This window comes from Panthera tigris, chromosome A1, assembly GCF_018350195.1.
Source record: "Panthera tigris isolate Pti1 chromosome A1, P.tigris_Pti1_mat1.1, whole genome shotgun sequence".
Lineage (NCBI taxonomy): Eukaryota > Metazoa > Chordata > Mammalia > Carnivora > Felidae > Panthera > Panthera tigris.
The window spans coordinates 122,264,148-122,277,220 of NC_056660.1; positions in this window are offsets into that span (position 1 = coordinate 122,264,148).

The window sequence follows — 13,073 nt, forward strand, 5'->3', positions numbered from 1 at the left end:
GATTCCCCTGTCTACTTCCCTCTATAAAACCACAGGTCCTCATGCTTTTCTTTGAGATGCTTTTCATTAATGAACATTTTCCTTACTGCAACAACCTGAATAAAATCATATTTTTAATTGTCCTGTGCATTTTATGTTTCACCATTGGAAAGAAGAGGGTTTAAAACCTAATCTCTGGGTTTGAAGAGCACTTCTGTGGGTCTGTGGCTTAATGCAGGATGAAGGCATGCAAATCTTTAATTTGTTTTAACCGTACCCTTTTCATATAGATGAAGCAGGGACCATGCTCTGTGAAAGCCTCAGAACACAGCTTGACCAGGAAAAAGTCATCTCTTGTGGCTCTGGCATCTGTATCTTTGTCTTTGGGACAAAGGGTGAATTCAGGGCTTTTGGGATCAGGGCATATAAGGGAGGGTGGTTTTCCTTTCCTTCTTAGAAGATGGACTGGGATGGGGAGAGGATTTGAGTTGACTAAATTATAGATAGCATCAACAGAAAGACTCGTTTGGGGTAATAAATACGCATACCTTTTTATTGATCCAAAGAAAGTATTCCAGTTGAAGCTAAAGGTGGAAACAAGCAACAAAGCTATCTCTGGCCTGCTTAAGGCAAAAACAAAATCAAAGAATTGACTGGAAGGATATGGTAGAAGTCAGTACTTTAAAAAGCTGATGTGTACATGCAGCTCTGAGATGTAGATGGTAGGAAGTGAATGGACAGTGATGGATGAGACCCTGTTCCTTTTAGCCTCACTCTCTCTCTCTAACAAAGAATCAAATACCAGGGAAAAGGCAGCTGATTGGTAGGACCTGGGTCACATGCTCACCCCTTGGCAGGGAAGTTCCAGACTAGGAGATTGACAGTTTCACCAAGACTGCAGCCAACATGGAAGAAATTATACAGCAAAATGGAATGGAGGCAGGAAGAACTGTTATTAGAAGGAGGAGCCAAGGATTTTAGGCAGGCAAAACAGTAGTTTTACATAAAATTACCATATGACCCAGTTGTCCCACTCCTAGGTATATATACCCCAAGGAAATGAAAGCATACATGGGGTACCTGGGTGGCTCAGATGTTGGTTGAACATCTAACTCTGGCTCAGGTCATGATCTCAGGGTTCATGAGTTCAGTCTCAGGGTTTGTGAGTTGGAACCCTGTGTTGGGCTCAGGGATGTCAGCACAGAGCCTGCTTCAGATCCCCTGTCCCCCCTCTCTCTCTCTGTGCCTCTCTGCAACCCCACTCGTGCTCTCTCTCAGAAAGAAAGAAAGAAAGAAAGAAAAGAAAGAAAGAAAGAAAGAAAGAAAGAAAGAAAGAAAGAAGAGGAAAAATAAATGAAAGCATACATCCACACAAAAACCTGTACTTGAATATTCATAATGGCATCATTTTATAATAGAAAGTGAAAACAGCCCAAATGTCCATCAACTAATGAATGTATATTCATACAATGCAGTGTTACTCAGCTTTATTTTTTTAATGTTTATTTATTTTTGAGAGAGAGAGAGCGCATGAGTGGGGGAGGAGCAGAGAGAGAGGGAGACACAGAATCTGAATCAAGCTCCAGGCGACTGAGCTACCCAGGTGCCCCAGTGCTTCATCCCTTTTTAAAGCTGAGTAACAGGGAGGGGGACAAAACAGAAGAGACTCATAAATATGGAGAACAAACTGAGGGTCACTGGAGGCGTTGTGGGAGGGGGGATGGGCTAAATGGGTAAAGGGCACTAAGGAATCTACTCCTGAAATCATTGTTGCACTATATGCTAACTCATTTGGATGTAAATTTAAAAATATAAATTAAAATTAAAAAAAATAAAGCTGAGTAATACCGGGGCACCTGGGAAGCTCAGTTGGTCGTGTCCGACTTCGGCTCAGGTCATGATCTCACAGTTCCTGGGTTCGAGCCCCATGTTGGGCTTTGTGCTGACAGCTCAGAGCCTGGAGCCTGCTTCGGATTCTGTGTCTTCCTTTCTCTCTGCCTCTCCCCCCATTTGTGTTCTGTCATGCTCTCTCTCTCAAAAAAAATAAATAATTAAACATTAAAAAAATTTTTTAAAGAAGGAATGAAGTACTGATACACGTTACAACATGATGAACCTTGAAAACATGATGCTAAGTGAAAGAAGCCAGTCACAAAAGACCACATCTCATATGACTCCACTTGCATGGAATGTCCAGGATAGGCAATTTCATAGAGACAGAAAGTAGGTTGAATAGATTAGTGATTACTTAGTGCTGAGGGAACACTACTGAGGAGGAAAGAAGGGAAAAGGGGATTGTCTGGTAATGAATACTGGTTTCTTTGGCGGGGTTGGGGGGAACAATATTTTAAAATTATATTGTGGTGATGGTTGCACAACCCGGGAATATACCAAAAACATTGTATTGCATACTATAATCTTAGGATATGTAAATTTATCTTAACAAAGCTTTTTAGAAAGAAGAGGCAGCTTTTCCATTACAATACCATTACTGCAATGATGAAATTTGTTCTAATTAACTTTATTGTTTTTACTTGTTGATAAACTAAGGAGAAGTCACTGGAGTGGATCTTAAGAGACAGGAAAGAAAGTCACTGATCTATCATGGTTTCGGAAACACAAATCATACCCTTGGATCAAGGCACTATTTTCTGTTAGAAACAGCTACCACCAGTGTGGACTTTAAGTTAGTCTTATAAGTTATTCAAAATGAGTATGAATTATTCTATTATTCCCTTCCACATGCATCAACCAAACTGAAACAGGTCCTGTCGGGGATAAAATTTACACAAGGTGGTGTGGAACACTGTAAAGGATGCAGGCTAGGTGGGAGAGCTGAATTACTATCACTGATGTATATATGCCTGGTAAAAGAATGGTAGGTAGGTAAGTTTTTACCTGGTAAAAAAGGTAGATATGTTCCTTCCCTTTTCTAGGCCTGTTTCCTAATGTGGAAAAGGATAGAGGTGAAGTAGATCAGTGGTTCCCAAAGACTGGTTTCTCATTAAGGGTTATGATATTTACTATTTCCTCAAAACAAATGAACCTAAACAATATAAAGAGAATTCTGGGCAAATAATATGGATGTTGTACAGATATGGCAAAACCCATGATATTAATATAAGAATTATTGAGACCCAGCCAACGCTATGTGATACATTCTGCTATAATCTGATTACTTACAACAAGAGGTGGGAAGACGTTGGCTGTAAACATCATTATTTTATAAAGCTATCTTCTCCCATGTATTGGATTTACAGCATTAAGTTTCTAAATGAGAATGAGGTTAGTGTATAATTATCACTTGTTAGGTGCTTGTTATAGGCCATGCCACAAGAGCTGATGGCTTAGGTGAGTGGGGAGGGCCTCCCTGGAGGATCGGGACCGGTGAGATGCAGAGGGTTAGTGAGCTAAGGGCGAGGGGAGCTTCCCACAGGCAAAATAGCCACTGTGAAGGCCTCTGGTGAAAATCGAACCTGTAGTTTCTTTTAGGAACTATCGTATCCTATGTGTTTGAAACACGGAGAATGAAGAAGAGAAATTTACATTAGCCACCAACACTTACCAAGCACACCCCTCACTTCTGACCCTGTGCTAGCTGATTTGCTTATTTCATTCAAGCCGCAGAAAGGCTCTATAGGGTCAGTACTATCACTCCATTTTACAGATGAGGACTGAGGTTTTGTCTGTGGTTGCAGAGCTAGCAAGAGGGAAAGCCCGGATTTGAACACAACCAGCCTGCCTCCAGAGCCAGTGTGTGGAGCCACGACACGATATGCCTGCTGCCTGTACACTACTTACCTCAACTTCTCCAAAGCTTTGCCATCCCTTGATTTTCCTTGGCCCCAGCCAGGATGACAGGCGGATTTAGCAATAGATTACTTGCTCTGTGATGCTGGTCAGGAAGCCTGTTGTTAAAGTAAATAAGACACTTGAAAGCAGAGCCAAAGCTATTAAAATTTTATAAGCCAACGTTACCCAAGATTCTGCACTGTGGATAAATGTCAAAAGGACTTGTTATGAAATCATATCTTTTAGAACTTCCATATAATTTCTTTCTCCTTAACAGAGAGTTGAGAAAGGTAAAAATAACAGTGTTTTATTTTTACTGGGAAAATAATATAGCTTGATTTGGGACAACGGTTGAAAAACAACTGTTTGGTCAGTTTTTTCCCCACACGCTATGATTTGATGCAGAGAGGGCAAAAAGTCTCTCTGTACTACATTTATAAAAGGGTTGCTTAAATTTGTGTAACTTCTCAAGGTTCAGTGTGTACTCCTCCTAGTAGAATAAACCTCAAATAATAACAAACATTGCTCCCTCCACTGTGTACCTCTAACTGCATTGTTACTGAACAAACGGTCGAGGGAATATAATGCCAGAATTATACCCTACCCCATTCCAACTTCAACAGATAAAACAAATGACCCAAACACTTTAATTCCAGTCCAGACTTTGAAAGAAAGCCCTCTTGTTAACGTGTGAGTTTATTATCTTACCATTGGCAAGTCGAATAAAAAGAAACAAAAATAAAGGCAGTGTTTACTCATGATGGCTGAGGACTGGACCTACATTTTGGATACAAATGTCGTTCTTTGGGCCTTTTCCTAAGAAGCCTTTTAGAAAGAACTCAGAACAGCTAAGAATCTGTATCATGTTCTCTTAAATGAAATCTCATTGGGAAAGAGAAACATTCAGGAAGTTAGAAGATGAAAAATCTAAGTGGTTTTTCGTTTTTCAAATATGACCCTTTTAACGGTCTCAATGCTCCACAAAGAAATGACTTACTCATTTCAAAGGTTTCACTCCATTCTTTCTGGTTCTCATTTCTCTCTGTTTGCATCATGACTAGAAGAGTTTCGGGTGTATTCTGGCTAGGTGTCTGGAAAGATGATTTAGGATGACCAAATATCCCTGTTTGGCCAGGACTGAGGAGTTTCCTGAGATGCAGGACATTTAAATACTAAAATCCAAACAGGCAGGGGGAAAATCAGAACAACGGGTCACTGTAGGATGGTATTTGTTGGCCTAGTTACAGATCTTTGCTTCCACAAACCAGAGAAGACACCGTCACTTGTGTCCTGAGGCATAATACCCTGCTTCCCCTGGCACCTATTATTTCTAAAAGCTTCCCAGTTGTTCTGATAACAAGCCAGGTTTGGGAGTGTCTGATGTGGTGTGGGTAATTCTTAAATAGAATCATTTCTATCGGTCTCAAATGAAAAATGCAACCAACATACTATTTTCTTTTTCTAATTTTTTAATACCTTCGAAGTTGAACTGTATTTAAAAACAAAATAGGGGCGCCTAAATGACTCAGTTGATTAGGCTATTGACTCTTGATTTTGGCTCAGGTCATGATCTCACAGTTCCTGAGTTCAGGCCCCTTGGGATTCTCTCTTTCCTTCTCTCTCTCTGCTCCTTCCCTGCTCATGCTCTGTTTCTCTCTCTGTCTCCAAAATAGATAACGAATATGTATAAAGATAACTGTGATCATAAGATATATGTGCAACATTACACTTTGCTTTCCTTTACAACATTATATTGCTTTCCATGTGGTATAAGCTTGCTCCTATATCATAACATGCTCACCATAAATAGTACTTTTAATGGTTAACTTATGCTTCAAGAGAATGGGCATAAGTCACTTTATCAGGCTCTTGACTAACTTTCAAGAGTAATGCCCTTAAAATAATCTACCAAGTGCCAGGAGATCATTATAAGACAGATATTCCAAAAACATAATCTAAAGAAGAATCGCTATCCTGATAGATCACTACAACTAAGTCTTTGCTTCAGGTGAAGAATATGTCCTTCCTCATGAATCTTTCTTTATTTCGGTGTTTTGTTGGTGTTGCTTTTAATTAAATGATAGAGTAGCTTGAGATGAAACTTAAAAAATAACCTATAATTCCACGGCTCTAACATAGCTATTCAAAGATGTATAGGCATATAGATTTTTATATAGCTATAATCAGACAATGGATGCACTTTTGTGTTCCTTTTTTTCCACTTAATATTGCATTATAGCCACCTGGCCATGTTATTACATAGTCCTTATAATTATCCCTTTTAATGGTGGCATAATCATCTGCAAGTCATTGCTTGTGGCTACACAGTTCCTCTGGTTTGAGAACAGGTAACAATTATATGGAATAACCGAGGAAGAAAAAATTATTTAAACACATTCTAAAGCAGTGATTTTCAGATTGTGATCCTCAGCATATCCCAAAGCTTACCATAGTATGGAAATGAAGAAGAATCTGGGCCTAACCAAGCTTCCTTCTCTCAGAACGCTTCTCCTTTAAGTTCCTTTCAAAAGTATGCTCTTAAAAAGAAAAGAAAGAAGGAAGGAAGAAAGGAAGGAAGGAAGGAAGGAAGGAAGGAAGGAAGGAAGGAGAGAAAGAGAAAGAAAGAAAGAAAGAAAGAAAGAAAGAAAGAAAGAAAGAAAGAAAGAAGAAAGAAAGAAAGAAAGAAAGAAAGAAAGAAAGAAAGAAAGAAAGAAAAAATAAATAACCTAAAATTATGGAACGTTGTGGTAGAGTCTGTCATTTACTAGCTGTATCACTTTGGGCAAGTTACACAGATGCCTGAGTTTCCTTACCTAAAAATGAGGGTGTTAATATCCAGTTACGGAATCAATAAGTCACAGGAATGAAAGGCACAGCATAGGGAATATAGTCAATGGTATTGCGGTAGGATTGTATGGTGACAGATGGCAGCTACACTTGTGAGCACAGCATAATTTATACACTTGTTGAATCATTTTGTTGTACACCTGACACTAATGTAACACTGTGAGTCAACTATACTCAAAATAAAAAGTGAACATGTTCATTTTACCTAACTCATTGGGTTGTGGTAAAGATTAAATGAATGTATGTGTGATATGTATAGATTGTGTAGAACAATGGCTGGCACCTAACTGTTGTATGTTTGTTAAATACATAAAATAAAAAACTGGGGGAAAAAACAGTATCAGGGCAACAAACCTAGAGAACATTCTTGCGAATTTTAAAGCAAGAAAGAGAACAATTAGTGATAGATCTATGGATGGCACTGATAGCCCCAACATAGAAAAAGCCTTACCCCTAGGCTTGGGAGTAAGATCACCAAACTGTATGACTAGACTCTAATATTCCATACCTGTGTAACTTTGGGCAATTGACTTAGCTTCCCTAAGTCTTGATTTTTCTCAACCGTCAAAAAGTGGTGATAATATTAGCTACATCATAAGGTTTCTGTGAGCAGTAAATGAAGTTATCCCTATAGAGCATTTAACCCAGGACTTGGCACACACCAAGTCTTCAATAATAGATAGGCAGGATCATCCCGGGTACAATGTTTTGTTGAACACTGGGTGGAATTTTGGGGGGACACCTGCAATTTGTTTTATTTTTTAAACGACCAAATATACTATATAAGGTGTCCAGATGGTCACGATGGAAAAGAAATTCGGTTTCAGTTTGCAAACACAGTAGAGGAAGGAAATCTATGCTGATATCTCTCTGGAAGTTAACGTGCAGACACCCGCTTTTCCATCACTGCAGGTGTGGCATTTGGGAATTCATGGCAACAGTGGAAAGCACTGCCTGAGGAATTAGGGGATCCAACTCTTGTCCCAGTTTTATCTTAAATTTGCCATGTGACCTTAAATAGGCCACTTTTCTGCTTCTCTCTTAAATTATCTCCTGTCTAAAATGTGGTGGTTGAGGGGCACCTGAGTGGCTCAGTCGGTTAAGGGTTCAACTCTTGCTTTCAGATCAGGTCATTATCTCATGGTTCCTGGCATCCAGCCCCAGGTCGGTCACTGTGCTGACAGCACGGAGCCTGCTTGGAATTCTCTCTCTCCCTCTCTCTCTGTTCCTGTTTGTGAGCACACATGTTTTCTCTCTGTCTCGAAATAAATAAATAAACTTTAGGGGCCCATGGGTGGCTCAGTTGGTTAGGTGTCCAACTTTGGCTCAGGTCATGATCTTGTAGTTTGTGGGTTTAAGCCCCCATTGTATCCTCTTGTCTTTCTCTTTCATTCTGCCCCTCCCACTCTCTCTCTCAAAAATAAATAAACATTTTTAAAAATTCATGGTAAAATATAACAGGTATTTAAAAATAATAATAATAAATAAATAAACTTTAAAAAATAAAAAATAAAGTGGGCTGGTTGACTAACAGACAACCTCAAAGATCTCTTTTTCTCTCTTATTCCTATGGAGTAAAGAGGTATGTGCTATTTTTAGAATCCAGGACATCAAGGTTTTACGGATAAGAGGTGTTACATTTTACAGAGCAGTATGCAACTTTGGTAAAGATTGCCAATTGTAAAATCTGTTATATTGGCTCCATCTTTTCTCCCTATGGGAGAGAAATTATCATATAAAATAATCAAGATTTGGTGGAGAAATTCCTGGAAAATATGGATGGTATTGTAAGTTTCTACTTCAAAAAAAATATTTTACCCAGATATTTGTAGTTGGAATCCATGTATTTAGCTTAAACACTCCCTTGTCTGTAAAATAAAATGAATTACCACCCTTAACATTGTATCTGGCCTTAAGCAGAGGGGAAAAACATTCTTGGTCAGCAGTACAGTAGAATTAGAGAATGCTTGCCTTATTTAGTCATGGTCTGGCTAAGTCATTCCGACTGATATTGTTTGGAATGAAAACTTGACCAGATGTTCACTTAAATGAACTAGAGATTAATTATCAGTCCTACCATATTATCTTGGAGGGTGGGTATAATCATCTCCCAAGAATTTCCTGGAGCCGGACACAAAAGTTGCCAATTGTAATCACAGCAAACACTTTTAAAATACACACAATGTACCAGGCATCCCTGTAAAGGCCTCACATGCATTAATTCATCCGGTCACACACTTCTCCTTGGACGAAGGTACTATTGTTATCCTTATTTCATGAATGACGTCATGGGTCTCGAAAAAGTAAGGGGCTCACCTGTGGTCACTGTTGACTAAGTGGTAAGGGCAGGATTTGAATCCAGGAACACTGACCCATAGGTCTTCACTTTTAAAACTATGCTATACTCATTGCTTATATAATAATTATATAAATTATGATCTTATTAGTTTATGTTAATTGTATAAATCAGTCCTTTGTTTTTGACTTAGGTGTTATTAAAACTTGAATCTATTAGGCTCTTCTCTAATCTGTCATTGAGTAAAGATGAATTTGAACTTTTGTGAGTAGGAAAAAAAACACAGAGCCCAATCCAAGGGCAGGAAGAATGCTAAATTTTGGAGAAAACATTTATACACCTGATTAAAAATCTCTTGGGTTACCAAATCAACATATCTGCTGCTTATTCATCTCTTAAAATAATTTGAGGAATGTAAGAGTAACTGAAATTTAGATCTCTACTCCTTGTCTGCATTAGATATCTGGAATGTTTTGTTGTTATGATCAAAACCAGGCAGATAATGCTGATTGAGGCTTCTTGGTTAACCTTAGGAAGAAGCAATAAGAACTGTTGAATTCTCATTTACAATGGAATCTCAAATATTTCTTTGTTGTTGGGGTTTGTTAAAATTACTATACTGGTTGACACTGACATTCTTCTAAGCTTAACTTACTGTCTGAAAGCTCCCTTATCTTTTGTCAGCATATACTCTCCAACAATATAAAGAAAGCATAACATTTATGCTATCCATTTAGGTTTTGAAATAACAGAGTGGTTTCAAAACGATGTTGGTTCTGGATGGGGAGATTGTGGATGGATCTTTTCAAATCAGGGACTGAGAACTCATAATATATTTGAGTAGCATAATTTCATCTCAGACTCAATCCTCCATTTTTTTTTCCTCTTAAGGATTGTGTTAAAGATATTTTTAATACAGCCTATTTTTTTTAAATTCCTCTCTCTGTGAAGATTTTCAATCCATTTGCATGCAACACAAGCTCTCATTTATATAATTAGGATCCCAGAAACTTGCAGCAGTTGGCTGTGACATCTGCATAGATGCAATTTTGTGAGTTCAAGCATTGCAATATGACATGTGAATTAAAAGCTTGGGATAAGAAAGGGAGGCAGCTTTGACACAAGTATAAATATTGTGCTAATCACAAGCCACGAAACAAGTTAGAACTCAGATTAAGACTTTGATTAGCTAAGATATTGTCTATCCTAATAATAAAAGAAACCAGCTTAGTCGTGCCTCCTACTAAACATAGAATTTCTTTAGTAGGGAATCTGTGTCCTGTCACCTAAATTGTTTTTCCTTTTAAGGAGGTTTTTTTTTTCCTACTATTAAAAAATATACATGATCAATGAATAAAGCATAGAAAAGTAGAAAGATTACCTAGAGTCTCTACATTATCACCCTTATACTGTTATTTAAATGTTGGCACACATCTACTTAGTTATAATTATGCATAGAAGTGCTGCATCCTTCATTTTGAAAGCTGAACATAAAACTGTCTGTATTTTCTTTGTATCTTTTCTTTATGGAACCATAGCTTTTACTAGTTTTTATAATAGTGTTCTGAGTGGGTGCTCTACAGTTAACTACGTATTTCTAGATGCCTGAACAACTAATATGTTTCCCACTTTTCTATTCTAATAAATAATTGTTTGGTGTTCATCTTCATGTCTAAACATTTTCCTTTTTAGGATTATTTCTTTGTGTTAGAGTCCCTCAAGTGGACTCACTACTCAAAAATGTTGTATTCTGAAGTTTATGGCAGATAAACATATTTTATCAGCTTATACTAACTTCTTGCAATAAACTCATCTATGGTACACTGTTAATTGGTTTACCTCATTCCAAAAATGAACTTTGGAAAGCAGAAAGTCACTGTTCCCCAAAGGAATTCTGTGTTTTTCCAGTGCTGTAAACAAAGTTTCTGTATTTTCCTTATGTGACTTTATCTTTTCTGCTATGGCACATGTGTCTGCCAGGAACCTAAATCCTTGAGTTTATTCACTGGAAGATTCTGCCTTTGACTACTGGCTCTTTCCACCTAGATGAATTCCCTTTTGTCACCCCAGTCTTCTGCCTCTTTCCCAGCGAGAGCGGATACTGTGGAGGCACCTGGGGAGTTCGGTTGCTTGAGCGTCCGACTCTTGGTTTTGGCTCAGGTCGTGATCTCATGAATTGTGGGATTGAGCCCCACGTGGGGCTTCATGCTGACAGCAGAGAGCCTGCTTGAGATTCTCTCTCTCCCTCTCTCTCTGCCCCTCACCTGCTCGCACACACATGCTTGCTCTCTCCTCTCTTCCTCTCTCTAAAAATAAATAAACTTAAAAAAAAAAATAGAGAGTGGATACTGTGGTTATTTCCCCACGTCCAGTCTAGTTGTTCCATATGTCAATACTTTGGAAAACTGACCCTACCACAGCTGTGGCAGTGGTCTCTGATTTCATGTGATTACCTTTCATTTGCCCACCACTCCAACGAAATTGCTCTGGCCATGTCACCAATGTCCTTTTTGTTTAAATCCATTAATCAATTCTTAGCCCTCACCTTCTTGATCTCTCAGCAGCAGTTAGCACACTTTCTCACTTGGCTTCCAGGACCTAGTCAATCAGGATCTAATCAAGAAAACAAAAAACTCTTCTTAGTATTTTAACAAAGGGAATTTAATTCAGGGCCTTGATGACACAGGTGACAAAACATGAAAAGGCAAACAGGAGATACTGAGGAAACCAGAGATTGGCAACAGCAGAAATTCAGTACCAACCTAGGCTGGAGGAACAAAGAGGAGAGAAGGTGCCCATGGGCTTCCGGCTAATGGAGGACATGTCTAGCAGAAGCCACAACCCAGGAAGAGATACAGCCACAACCAGAGACACCACCCCAGAGAAGGAGAGAAAGCCCTTGATTTCTCCTTTTCTCCCTCACTGCAATTTTCCATCAATGCCCTTCAATAGCTAATCCCAGTTAGAAACCAACATTAGAATCCTGGAAAAGCAGGTTGTCCTGGTCCATTCCACTGCCACACAGAGTCAAGTGGAGGAAAAATGAGGGATGGATTGAGAATCTACAGGGCCAAGTCTGGCGTAGCAGACTTGCTATATCCCCTATTTGCCGGTCACTCCTTCCTTGGCTTTCTACTGGCCTACTCTTCTCCATGTACTTTTAATACACAACTGCTTTGACGTGTACTCTTTATTTCCTCTTTTCTTCTAGTTGTCCATGAAGCTTAACACACTTCCTCAATGCTAAATGGCTCTAAATTGTTTAAAACAACAATTTATTGTCACCTCTTATGATTCTGTGTGTTGACTGGACTCAGTTGGCCAATTCTCTCTTGGAATCCATGATGAATTTTATGGTGAACATTGCGATATGTCAATGAGATCTTATTTTAGGAATAAAGGACATACTATGTCAGTTGCTGGGAGCGTGGCTGACAACCCTCAGCTGTTTGTCTCATTCAGGGAATGCCTCTGAGCATCACCTCATCTAAGTTCTCTTACTCTTCCCAAGGTAGCCCATATCTGACGAATATGTGAATATAAAGGCCAATGCTTTTCATCCCAACTTGGGATATATATGGAATTGTCCCAGCCTCAGAACTCCCTAAAGGAGTCAGTTCTTCTGACTTCAGACTTCTGATGAGATTGTCTAGAAGTTTGATTTCTCCTTTTGTCGATCCTGCTTCCTATGCTTCCCTTCCCTTCAACAGGTATGCATACCGAAAGCACTCCCTAGTGAACCTCCTCTGTCTCAGAATCTGCTTCCTACAACATGGTTGCACTCAGCCTACAACATGGTTGCACTCAGACAATGGCTGAGGTTGGGGTCATCTAACGGATTGATTGGGCTGGACACTAAATGGCTCACTCACAATGCTGACAGTTGTCACTATCAATCAGGACTATCAGTTGGAATGTCTACACATAGTCTCTCCACGTGGCTTGGGTTTGTTTCAGCATAGTGGCTGGGTTCCAGATGGGAGCATTCCAAACATAAGTGTTGAAGAGACCTGGGCATATTGTCACTTCTCAGAACGTCGCTTTTTTTGGTCAAGCAAACAACAAAACTGCAGAGAGTGGAGTGTTAGACACCCCTCGTAATATGAGGGAAAATATTTCCCTACAAAGAAGAAAGAAAGGAATGGAGGCTTTCTACCAC